We start from the raw sequence: 14,047 nt of genomic DNA on the forward strand, positions 1-14,047 counted from the left end.
AAAACATATGCTGCATTATGTCACACAATTTAATATAACCATAATAACTGACTAAAAGTGCCAAGAAAACCAAGATACCTATAAGCGCTCCTGTGATTTTCATTGCTTAAATCACTTGGTAACTTGGCTCTTTCAGTCATTATCTCAGTGGTTATTTCAACTGTTAGCTTATTTCACCCAGATAATCTCTGGTTCCCAAGTATTATATCAACTTCAACAGTTTAGTTATACTGGGATACCCTGTAACTTGCTCAAATCCACTTGAAGAGTTATGCTTTGCTCTAACCTCTTCATCTCCTGTACGTTTTTTATATCACTCAATGAAATCTCCATCTATCCATTGTTCTGAGACAAATATACTGTCTTTGTTAGTTTCTCATGTGACCTTATACCTCACGTAAATAAATGGGAAGCAAACCACAACAAGGACTTTATAATGTAATGTGCCCTAGTTAAAGAAAATTTGTTTCTGGCCTGTTTTAATAAAAATTAAATAGCTTCCTTAAATTGTGAATGTTTTCCATTAGAGTGATATAGTAGGAACACCAGAATTTTTTTTTTTTTTTTCCTGAGACAGTCTCAATCTTAATGCCCAGGCTGGAGTGCAGTGGCACCATCTCAGCTCACTGCAACCTCCGCCTCCCAGGTTCAAGTGATTCTCCTGCCTCAGCATCCTGAGTAGCTGGGATTACAGGCTCATGCCACCATGCCCAGCTAATTTTGTATTTTTAGTAGAGACGGGTTTCTGCTATGTTGGCCAGGCTGGTCTTGAACTTCTGACCTCAGGTGATTCACTTGCCTTGGCCTCTCAAAGTGCTGACATTATAGTAGTGAGCCATCTGCACCCGACCAGAAAATAGAGGATCCTTGCTAGGAAGAGATCAGCGTGCATTTCTCAATATACAACCAAATGCCTGAACACGATCAAATGTAGTTAAATGGCATACAAGTTTAAATATAAGAAAATACAAAAAAAAGAAAATACAATTTAGAATATTTAGCATTTCTAGTCAACCCAGTATTTTCTACTGTTTTTTTTAAGGAAAGATAACACTGCTGATGCTAAAAGAAATGCAAACCCTTGGCTGGGCATGGTGGCTCATGCCTGTAATCCCAGCACTTTGGGAGGCCACGGCAGGCAGATCACTGAAGTCAGAAGTTCGAGACCAACCTGGCCAGCATGGTGAAACCCTGCCTCTACTAAAAATATACAAATTAGCTGGGCATAGTGGTGGGCACCTATAATCCCAGCTACTCAAGGGGCTGAGGCAGCAGAATCGCTTGAACCCAGGAGGCGGCAGTTGCAGTGAGCTGATATCACGCCGCTTCACTCCAGTTTGGGCAACAGAGCAAGACTCTGTCTCAAAGAAAAAAAAGAAGAAAAAAAAAGAAATGCAAACCCATGAGAAGTAATTCAGAAGAGAATATGAAGCCTGTTGTAACAGAGATGTTTAGAAGTGAAAAGTTAGTAAGCTCTATGTACATTCATTTTCTTCTTTAAAATGTAGAAACTGCCAGCCTGAGCCACATAGCAAAACCCTATCTCTACAAAAACAACAACAACAACCAAAAAAAAAAAAAAAAAAAGGAAAAAAAATTAGCCAGGCATGGTGGCGTGTGCCTGTGAACCCAGCTACTTAGGAGAATCACCTGAGCTGAGCAAAGTGAGGCTGCAGTAAGCCGTGATTGTACCACTGCACTCTAGCCTGGGTAACAGAGTGTAAGATTTGTCTCAAATCAAAAGTAGAAACTGGATTAGGTAGACCTTACCCTGAAAATGATTCCAGAGACTCTGTTTATAATGGTATGGAACATTTTTTCTTTTGCCAAAATTAGTATTCACTATTTTAAAATTAACTTTTTAAAAAATCAGAAATAAGCTGTTAAGAATATTCATTTTCTGGCTGAACACGGGGCTCACACCTATAATCTCAGAACTTTGGGAGGCCAAGGCAGGAGAATCTCTTGAGGCTATGAGTTCAAGACCAGCCTTGGCAACATAGCAAAACCCTGTCTCTAAAAAAAACAGAAACAATAAATTAGCCAGGCATGGTGGTGCATGTCTGTGGTCCTAGCTACTTGGGAGGCTGAAGCAGGAGAATCACTTGAGGCCAGGAGGTTGAGGCTGCATTGAGCCGTGAATGCACCACTGACTCCAGCCCGGGTGACAGAACAAGACCCTGTCTCTAAAACACATCATAAGTAATTTAAAAAAAATTTTTTTTAAAGAATTGTTAAAAGAATATTCATTTTTCACTCCAGGGAAAAATATACACTGTGCTTGGCCTTCTAATTTTAATCCTATAATTTTATATGAAGTATGCTGCAGAGTAAAAGATAAAGAATAATGGTACCATACCATTAGAAAAGGACCCAGAATGGGCTGGGTGTGGTGGCTTACGCCTGTAATCCCAGCACTTTGGGAGGCAGAGGTGGGCAGATCACCAGGTTGGCAGTTTGAGACAAGCCTGGCCAATATGGTGAAACCCCATCTCTACTAAAAATACAAAAATTAGCCAGTGTGGTGGCAGGCACCTATAGTCCCAGCTATTCAGGAGGCTGAGGCAGGAGAATCACTTGAACCCAGGAGGTGGAGCATGCAGTGAGCCGAGATCCCGCCACTGCACTCCAGCCTGGCTGACAGAGTGAGACTCCATCTCAAAAAAAAAAAAAAAGAAAGAAAGAAAGGACCCAGATTATCTTCTCTCTCATAAAATAAGTAAACTGAAACAAAGAACAGAGATCTAAACATAAAACCCTCTACACTATAAACTCCTGGAGGTAAGAACCCATCACTTACTCATCTCTGTGTAACCCTATCATCCAACACAAGACCTAGCTTTTTGGATACTTCCAAATACAACTACATTCTACATTATTCAACTACAGAGGCAGTAATAAATACAACTTAAATACATATTGGGGGAAAAAATAAGGTGATATTAAAGTAACAACAACATACAACAGAAGGTCCAAAAGAAGACTGTTACATAGAAGTGACGATGTGAACTAAAAAGACTGACCACCAAATATTGTAGAGCATTAGCAACCATGTCTAGCAATTAAGTACCCTAAACCGGCAAGCCACTGGAATAATCAGAATGCTAGCAAGATTATCCATTTCGATATGTCATTTGTATTAAATTACATATTGTGAGTTGACACCATTTATATGGCAAATGAAAAGTTCATCCTAAGTCAGCAAAACTTCATTTAACATACTTTGGAATTTATATTATAACCTGCCCTGAGGTGGAGCAAAGTTAACCTGGACACTATCAATGAAGAGTTGGTTAAACCACTTAACAGTGCATGCTAAGAAATGTTTTGAACCTACTGGAGATGCTGTTTCTATGAAAATCATGCCACTTAACTAATGCCATATTCCTTCTGCCACTACCTCTCTAATCAAACTATGACTTGAAAAAAATGGTCTTCTACTTTTGTCTCTTCCCAGTTCTTTTCCTGATGTTCCTGTATTGTTTGGCCATGATGATTACCTATGGCCCCTTCCTGACATTTTCCTCCATGGCTTCCATGACAGTGTCTTTTCCCAGTTCTTGTATTACTTTTTAAGTTTACGTGAAGCCAGGAAACTAGGAGTCATCTTTGCCTTCCCCTTACTCACTCACCTTTCCCCACACCCCCAAGTCCTGTTAATTCCACCTCTTAAATCTCTCAAATCCCAACACTTCTCTCCATCATCATGGTCACTACCCTAGTGTACCCATCTTTAAAATGGAGTACATTTATGACTCAGAGTACCTGAAGATTGAGAAAACCTGCTTAGAAAGCAGTATGGGGAGCAGACAGTTTTACAGAGACTCTAGAGGTTTTCTTGAGACAGGATCTTACTCTATTGCCCAGGAAGGAGTGCAGTGGTGCAATCACAGCTCACTGCAGCCTTCAAACTCCTGGACTCAGGTGATCCTCCCACCTCAGCCTCCAGAGTAGCTGGAACTACAGGCATGCCTGGCTAATTTTTCTATTTTTTTTTGTAGAGATGGGGGTATTGTCATGTTGTCCAGGCTGGTCTCAATCAATCTGCCAGCCTCAGCCTCCCAAAATGCTAGGATTACAGGCATGACCCACTGCATGCACTTAGCTCTCTTTCTAGATTTTCTAATCTTGTAAGTATGGCTTCCTAAAATTGATCTGCTTGAGATCATACCTGCAGTCAAGAAGTCATAAAAGTTTTATTTTTTTGTCCTTCTACTTAAAAAAAGTACAGTGGTGGACTGTCTTAAAAAGTACAAAACACTGAGTGCCAAAGGGACCGTTCAAAATAATGGTGTTGGCATTAAAAGCATCGCTCCACTGACTGAGTAACCTAATGCATTTGCAAGTCAGGTGGCTCCATTCCTTTGTTTTTAATAAGGAAAGACCTTGATGATACATCATCAAACATGATTTTTGAAGATCGGTTATTTGATTTTTGACAATTAACTCTGAAGGATTTTAAAAAGTGGAGTGACAATGCCACATGAAAAGTCCTCCTATTTGCATCTGCTTATTCATTGAACAGTTTTCAGCACCACTACCTCAGTCAAGGCCCTTATCTCTTGCTTCAAAATTTATCCAAAATAGTCTTTACAACTCCTACTTTCCCTCTCCAATGCATGCTATACTATTACCAGGTATCTCCAAAAAAAGTTACATAAGTACATGAGATATTATCATTAACCTTCTTAAAATCCTCCACTGCCATTTTTTTTTTTTAATCCAACACCTTGCCATGGTAATTCCTGACCACACGCCACCTAATTACAACTTACTTCCTTTGTGTACTCACATCACTCTCTCTCCCTAAAACCCACCCTCGCCCTCAGGCACTGGACACTGCTCTGCCCCAAACAACCATGCCCTCTCACTCAGGGGACTCCCTCAGCTTGAAAGACCCTTCTCTCCTTTCTCTCTTCTCTGCCTGAGAAACTCCTATTCATCCTTCAAGACACCACAAATGCCATGTCCTCTGAGAAGCTTTCTAGGAATCCCCCAGAAAGAATTAATGGCACTATTTATTAATTTTTTTTTTTTTAGGCGGAGTTTCGCTCTTGCTACCCAGGCTGGAGTGCAATGGCGCGATCTCGGCTCACCGCAACCTCTGCCTCCTGGGTTCAGGCAATTCTCCTGCCTCAGCCTCCTGAGTAGCTGGGATTACAGGCACGCACCACCATGCCCAGCTAATTTTTGTATTTTTAGTAGAGACGGGGTTTCACCATGTTGACCAGGATGGTCTCGATCTCTTAACCTCGTGATCCACCCGCCTCGGCCTCCCAAAGTGCTGGGATTACAAGCTTGAGCCACCGCGCCCGGCCGGCACTATTTATTTTTTAACAACCATTAATAGAGCATCCATGCTGACTTTTAGAGGTACAAAGATGAACCAGATAAGGGACTGTCAGTCTTGTGAAGACAGAAATGTTACCTGGCAATTCCTATATATCATTTATACTTCTTAGCTAAAAGTTGTATCACTGAACCAGAAGAATAATAGAACAGATGGCTTTATAAAAGAGATAAAATGAGCAGTAAGGAAGAAGTTCCCAGGGAGAACTTAATGCTCATAAACTGTGAAGCCAAGACAATCCTAGGTCTACCAGATGCCAGAGCTCAAGTTTAGGACAATGGTTCAGAGTGTGGGCTCTACAGTTAAGCCATCTAGTCAAATCCCAATTCTAACACTATTATAGTTTACAGTATATACTTAACTTTCCTAGGGTTTTTATTCAACTATATAATGGGAATTATAATAGAGCTAACATTTCAAGGCCTTTTTTTTTTTTTTGAGACAGAGTTTTGCTCTTGTTGCCCAGGCTGGGGTGCAATGGTACAATCTCAGCTCACTGCAACCTCCACTTCCATGGTTCAAGCAATTCTCCTGCCTCCCAAGTAGCTGGGGCTGCATGTCCACCATGCCAGGCTAATTTTGTCTTTTTAGTAGAGATGGGATTTCTTCACATTTCATCAGGCTGGTTTTGAACTCCCAACCTCAGGTGATCAGCCCGCCTTAGCCTCCCAAAGTGTTGGGATTACAGGCGTGAGCCACTGGGCCTGGCCCAAAGCATTATTATATTAAATAAGGCAGTCCACATAAAATACATAGCACATGGCCTTGTACATGGTAAATACATAAATATTAGGTTCTTTTATATTAACTATTATGACACAGTCTTTTCTGTAACAGGGTAACACTGTCTACTACATTCCAGAACATTTTAAGTTATCTTTGAACTTCAATTTCCTAGTTTGCAAAATGAGAAGACCACTTTACATATGTAATAAGTCTTGCATTATGCCAGGCACATAATAATACATGAAAATATCTGTTCTCAAGTTGAACCAAGATGCATACTTACATACATTATCTCCACTTGGCTAGTGGGAGCAGTGATCAATGATTACAATAAACCTTTTCCTATGGCAGTGGTTCTCAACCTTGGAATTACCTAAGGAACTTTTTTAAAAAGTCTGATGCCTGGGTCCTACTTCCAGAGATTCTGATTTAATGGGTATGGAGGTCTGGACATATTAAATGCTCCTCAGGTGACCCTAACATACAGGCAGGGTTAAGACCCAGATCTTGAGGCAGGCGTCCCCAAACTACAGCCCGCGGGCCACATGCGGCCCCCTGAGGCCATTTATCCGGCCCCCCGCCACACTTCAGGAAGGGGTACCTCTTTCACTGGTGGTCAGTGAGAGGTGCACAGTATGTGGTGGCCCTCCAACGGTCTGAGGGACAATGAACTGGCCCCCTGTGTAAAAAGTTTGGGGATGCCTGTAAGGTCTCAGGCAACAAAATGAGTCATCAGGTAACAGCCTTAACATTTTATGCACACTCAAAAGAGCAATCACAAGTTAAGCACAGTTGTTTTTGCTTGCTTGTCAAGAAGGGTATAAAAAGTGGGGCTTACTTGGTGTTCATGTTTTCAAAGACTTGAACTTACCAGAGAGTAAGCCAAACTTTGAAAACATCTTAGGGAATGGTTCAGCCATATTCTTTCAAAGTTTTTAAAAAGTTAGTTGGACAGAAAAGCTTACTTTCTTCTCTTAAAGTCCCTTGGATTTTTACATGTCCACAGAAGAGCTGATTTTTTTAAAAGCAAACCTTTCATTGTACTTTTCTCCTAAGGAATAATCTAAGCTGGTTCTGCAGAGCTGCAAACCTCATCACTTTGCCTAGAGCTAGGGAATTTGTAAAATGTGTCAATGCCCAGGGCCACACACCCGTGTAACTCGGGCATCATTTTTTCCCCTTAAAATTCCTTTAAAGGTGTAATTCAGACAAAAATACAACCACTTTACATGTAGCGTTTGATGAGTTTTGACAAATGTACATAACTATATAACTATCACCACAATCACCATACAGAATATGTCCATATTCTGTATGGTGATTGTGGTGATAGTTATATAGTTATAAGTTTTTAAGTTTGCTTTTAAAAAATCAACTCTTCTGTGGACATGTAAAAATCCAAGGGACTTTAAGAGAAGAAAGTAAGCTTTTCTGTCCAACTAACTATTTTTAAAAAGTTTGAAAGAATATGGCTGAACCATTCCCTAAGATGTTTTCAAAGTTTGGCTTAAAGTTTCCCCTATGCCCCGATATAGTCACGTTCCTTCACCCACCAGCAATGGTTCCCGGAAACCACTGATCTAATTTCTTTTAGATAGAATCCAAGTATAAGTCGTTTGTGTCTTGATTCTTTCGTTAGCATAACACTTTTAAGATCCATCCATATTGCTGCCTATACAAGCAGTCTGTTCCATTTTGCTGCTCAATAGCTTTCCATTGATTGGATGGATATTCCAGAATTACTCAGTCACCAGTTGAAAGACATCCGGGTTGTTTCCAGGTATTGGCTATTATAAACAAAGCAGCTATGAACATCTGAGTCCAAGTGTTTGTGTGAACGTATGCCTCCATATCTCTTAAGTAAATACACAGGAAGGGATTGCCAGATCAGATGGTCTAATGTGTCTAACTGCTTAGCAAACTGCCAACAAGTGGCTGAAACATTTTACATTCTCACCAGCAAAGTTTAACAGTTCAAGTTTCACCATGCCTTCCACCACTTATTGTCAGTGTTTTTAACTGCAGCCATTCGAGAGAGTATGCATTAATAGTACTATTTAGTTTGGTTCACTGTAGCTTTAGTTTGCATTTCCCTAATAACTAATAACGTTGAGTATCTTTTCATATGTTATTTGCCACTCCTTCATCTATTTGGTGAAATATGCTTAAATCTTTTTCTTTTTCTACAAGTTGTCATCTGACTGAGTTATTCTTCAAATATTTTTTCCCAGTTTATGGCTTGCTTTGTCATTTTTGTAACACTGTTTTGACAAAACATTTGAGAGTTACAGTTTTTTTCTTTTATGCTTCATGTTTGCTGTGTGTTCTCTACAGAATGTTTTTCGTAATCCAAGATCACAAAAATTTCCTCCTATATTGTCCTGCAGACATTTTATAGCTTAGTTTTTACATTCAGGTCTAAAATCCACTTCAAGTTAATTTTTATATATGGTAAGTAAGGGTGGAGTTCCATGTTTTCCAAGTGGATATCCAATTTTCTTGAAACATTTGTTAAAAACACTATCCTCCCTCCCCACTCCCCAACTCACCCCCTGAATTACCTTTGGCACCTTTATCGAAATATATGGATTTATTTCTGGGTTCTATGTTATATTCCATTGATTTTTGTTTCTACAATTATACCAGCACTAACTATCTTGAATATTGAAGTTTCAGATAACCTTGAAATCAGGTAGTTTAAATCCTCCAACATTATTCTTCTTCAGAATTGTTTTGACTATTAGGTCTCTACATTTCCATATAACATTTAGAATCCCTTGTCAATTTCTCTAAAATAGATTGCTGGAATTTTTATAGGGATTGCATTCAATCTGTAGTTCAATGTGAGAACATCAGTCTCTTAACTATAATGATCAAAGATCACGGTACATGTCTCAATTAAGCTAAGGCCTTCATTAACTTACCTTAATGTCTTACAGTTTTGTCATATAGGCCTTGCATATGTTTTATTAAATCCCAAGTACTTAATATTTTTTATGTTATAAATAGTATCTTTTTGTAAATTTCAATCTCAAATTTTTTGTTGCTAGTATTCAAAAATGCAATTAATCTTGTACAATGACTTAATAGCCTTCAATCTTGCTAATAAGCAAGAGTTTGGAGTGCAGTGGCCCAATTTCAGCTCACTGCACCCTCTGCCGCCTCCTGGGCTCAAGCTATTCTCCTACTTCAGCTTCCTGAACAGCAGGGCCTACAGGCATGTGCCACCATACCCAGCTAATTTTTTAATTTGTTATTACTGATTGATTGGAGTGCTGTGGCACCATTCTGACTCACTGCAACCTCTACCTCCCAGCCTGAAGTGATTCTCCCACCTCAGCTTCCCGAGTAGTTAGGCATGTGCCAAGATGACCAGCTAATTTTTGCAGTTTTTTGTTTGGTTTTGGTAGAGATGGAATTTTGACATGTTGCCCAGGCTGGTCTCAAACTTCTGAGCTCAAGTGATCCGCCCACCTCAGCCTCTCAAAGTGTGTAATTATAGGTGTGCACCATGCTCAGCTGTAAGCTTGCCTTTTTTTTTTTTTGGTAAGATGGAGTCTCACTCCGTAGCCCAGGCTGGAGTGCAGTGGTGCAATCTCTGCTCACTGCAACTCCTGCCTCCTGGGTCCCAGTTCAGGCAATTCTCCTACCTTAGCCTCCCAAGTAGCTGGGATTACAGGCATAAGCCACCATGCCCAGCTAATTTTTGTATTTTTTAGTAGAGATGGGATTTCACTATGTTGGCCAGTCTGGTCTTGAACTCGTGACCTTTTGATCCACCCGCCTCGGCCTCCCCAAGTGCTGGGATTACAGCTGTGAGCCACTGGGCCTGGCCCAAGCTTGCTTTTTAATAGATTTCTTAGGATTCTCTGCATACAAGATCATATCTTCTACAGATCTGCAAATGATTTTTTTTTTTTTTTTGGCCTTATTGCACTAACTGGCACCTCTGAAAGTTGAATAGGAAAGATGAGAGCAGACATCATTGCCTTGTACCTGATCTTAGAAAGGGTACCATTCAGTCTTCATAGGTAAGTATAATATTAGCTGCAGGTTTTTCACAGACACCTTTGATCAGGCTGAATAAGTTCCATTCTATTCCTAATTTTCTAGAATTTTTGTCATGGATAGGAGTTGTGTACTATTATCAAGTAACTTCTGTGTCAACTGAAATGATTGTATGCTTTTCCCTTTTAATTTGTGAAGATGGTGAATTATGTACACTGATTTTTCAAATGTTAAATTAACCTTGCATTCCTGTTATAAATTCCACTTAGTCATGACGTATTATCCTTTTCATGTATTGCTGGATTTCATGTAAAAATCTTAAGAATTTGTGTGTCTATGTTTCTGAGGAATAATAATCTGTGGTTTTCTCTTTTATAACATCTGTGATTTTAGTATCAAGGTAATGCTGGCCTTATAAAGCCAGGTGAGAAGTATCATCTCCACTTCTATTTACTGGAAAGGTTTATATAGTATTGTTATTTTTTCCTTAAATGGTTGATAGAACTTCCAGTGAAGCCATCTGTGCCTGGAGTTTTCTTTGTGGGAAGGTTTTAAACTACAAACTCAATTTCTTCAAAATATATAGGGTTATTTAGGTTACCTATTTTTTTAACCTATTTCTTTTTCAGTAAGCTTTGGTATAATAGTTTGTCTTTTAGAAAATTGATTCATTTCATCTAAGTTGCTAAATGTGTAGGGATAACCTTATTTATTATCTTTTTAGTATCTGTAGACTCTGTGATGATGTACCCTTTCATTCCTGATCATGGTAACTCACATCTTCTTTCCTATAAAGCCTTCCCTTCTAATACACCCATTCAATGCTATGAATTTCCTCTAAATACTGTATCCCACACATTTTGATATATTGTATATTTATTTTCATTAAGTTAAAAATATTCTCTAGTTTTTCTTGTGATTTCTTCTTTGAACTAATTACTTAGTAGTGTGTTGTTTAATTTCTACAAATTTGGGGATTTCCCAGATATATTTCTGTTGTTTATTTATAAATTCTATTATGTTTGGAGAACACACTTTGTATTATTTCAATCCTCTACATTTCTTGAGACTTTTGTTTATAGTCCAGAATATGGTCTATATAAGTGAAATGTATTCAGTGCATTCATACACTTGAAAAGAAAGTGCATTGTTGCTTTTACTAGATGAAATGACCCCTAAATTTCAATGAGGGAATGCAGTATTGTTCATGTCTTTCTAAATCCTTACTGATTTTCTGTTTCTTCTCTCCATTTAGAGGGGAATGTTGAAATCTCTAACTGTAATTTGCATTTTTTCCTTCCAGGTTTATCTATTTTTGCTTCGTGTATTTTGCAACTCAATTATTAGGTATGCATATATTTATAAGATTCTTGATATCCTCTTTATTAAATAACTCTCTTATCATTATGAAATGCCCATCCATTATTGCAGGTTATATCCCTTGCTCTGAAATATACTTTGCCTCATATTAATACAGCCATTCCAGCTTTCTTTTGATAAATGTTCCATTCTTTTTACTTTTGCCCAAAAGTATCCTTACATTTAAAAATGGATTTCCTGTAGAGAGTATATAACAATTGGGGTCCTTTTTATCCAGTCTTAAAATCTCTGCCCTTTAATTCGGTCCTTTTTATCCAATCTCACAATCTCTGCTCTTTAATTCAGCTTCTTTAAACATTTTACATCTGATACAATTATTGATACGGTGAGTCTTTTTTAAAAAAAAAATTTTTTTTTTTTTTTTTTTTTTTTTTTAAGATGGAGTCTCGCTCTCTCACCTAGACTGGAATGCAGTGGCGTGATCTCAGCTCACTGCAACCTCCACCTCCCAAATTCAAGCGATTCTCCTGCCTCAGCCTTCTGAGTAGCTGGGACTACAGGCACATGCCACCAAGCCCAGCTACTTTTTGTATTTTCAGTAGAGATGAGGTTTTATCACATTGGCCAGGCTGGTCTCAAACTCCTGACCTCAGGTGATCTACACTCCTTGGCCTCCCAAAGTGATGGGATTACAGAGCCGCTATCATTAACATGTACACCTTATATATACATGGGAGGAACCCCAGAGAAATGAATAGCTAGCATGTATCTATATATGGTGTCCTTTAACCTATCTTGTTCAAATTTGTTTCATTTTTATCTGCCTCTTTTGAACTATTTTATATTTCCTACTTGTATATTTGCTAAACCTGTTTTCTTTGTTCTCATTGCTTATTCTAAGGTTTGCAATATACATCTTTATCTCACTCTATTTTCAAAGAGCATTCTACATCATAGGTAGTATATGAACCTTACATGAGTATACAGTTGACCCTTAAATTGTACAGGTTCATGAGTCTGAACTGTGTAGGTCCACTTACATGTGGATTCAACCAAATGCAGATCAAAAATATAGTATTTGTAGGATGCAAAACCCGTGTATTACAAAGGGCTAACTTTATGTATATGCAGGTTCCACAAGGCTGAGGGACTTGAGAATACATGAATTTGGGTATACCTGGGGGGTCATGGCACCAATCCCAAGTGTATTAAGGGGGGACTATACTTGTGTTTCCCTTGGTCATTATTTATGCCAGTAAATACTTTTGTATTCACTCTAAATAATAAATTATTTTATTATTTATATCAGTGATCTTCAAAAGAGACTAAGATATGGGGAAATGTCTTTATATTGACCCAAGTATTTACCATTTATTCTTCACTTCTTCTTGTAGACCTAAGATTTCATCTGCTATCACTTTTTACCTGGAAAAGCTTATTTTAGTATCTCTCAGCATATATCTACAAGTTACTAATTCCTATGCACCCTTCCTGTTTTGGTCTATAAAGATCTTTAATTTAGGAAGGACATTTTTGCTAAGAAAAGCACACTGGGTTGACATTTTCCTTCATTACTTTAAACATTTTGCTCAATTCTGACTTAATGGCTTTTTGATGAGAACTATGCAGTCATTCTTATCTTTGTTCCTTTTTAAGTAACGTGTTATTTTCCCTCTGATTATCTGTAAGATTATCTGTTTTTTTGGCAAATTGATTATGATATGCCTTAGCAAGATTTTCTTTGTTTCTTCTATTTGTGGTTTACTGAACTTCTCAGTTCTTTCAGTTTGTAAATTTTGTGGCAAACAACTTCTAAAATAGCTCCCAATGATTTCTGCCTCATAGTATTCATGTGTTTATGTAATCCCTACCCCTTCGGTGTTGACTGATCCTATTAACTTGCTTTAATGAACAGAAAATGACAAAAATGACAAGTGATCACTTGTGACATTAGGTGAAAAAAAGACTAACTTGTGTCTTGCCTACATTCTCTTTTTAGCTCTTCTTGTTCGTTCATTCTAAAGAAGTTAGCTGCCATGTTATGAGCTGCTCCACAGAAAGGCCTACATGGTCCAGAATTGTGGGCAGCCTCTGGCCAACAGCCAGTGAAGAAACCGAGGCCCTCAGGCCAACAACCCACAAGGAACTGAATCCTGCCAATAACCACAAGTGAGCGTGAAAGCAAAGTCTCCCTCAGCCAAGCTCTGAGATCATTGCAGCCTCAGCTGGATACCCTGATTGTAGCCATGTTAAGAATCCCTGAATCAGAGGGCCCAGCTGGGCCATGCAGAGAAAGTGGGAAATAATGTTTATGTTTTGTTTAAACCACTAAATTTTGGGAATAATTTGTTAAACCACTAAATTTGGGGAATAATTTATTAGGTAGCAATACATAATATAGTTTTCATCAAATGTGGAAACACTTTTTTCTATGATAGTTTCAAATCTTTTTTCTTTCACATCTCCTGGGGACTCTAATTACACACATATAAGGACTATTTCATCTTGTCTCACATTATCTATTGCCATGTTTTCCTTTTTGCCTTTTTTTCCCCCTTTTTTCTCTGTGCCTTATTTTGGATAGTTTCTATTGTCATGGCATCAAAGTTGCTAATATCTTCTTCTGCGGTGTGTGTTTTATCT

The 14,047-nt window shown here is 38.4% G+C and overlaps 1 protein-coding gene across 37 annotated transcripts in view; it reads right to left on the reverse strand.

Annotated features, from left to right (window-relative positions):
* Positions 1 to 14,047, reverse strand: part of ABI2 (abl interactor 2) — a 118,012-nt gene that overhangs the window by 5,559 nt on the left and 98,406 nt on the right. The window lies entirely within an intron of this gene.

Source organism: Saimiri boliviensis, chromosome 5, assembly GCF_048565385.1.
Source record: "Saimiri boliviensis isolate mSaiBol1 chromosome 5, mSaiBol1.pri, whole genome shotgun sequence".
Taxonomy (NCBI): Eukaryota; Metazoa; Chordata; class Mammalia; order Primates; family Cebidae; genus Saimiri; species Saimiri boliviensis.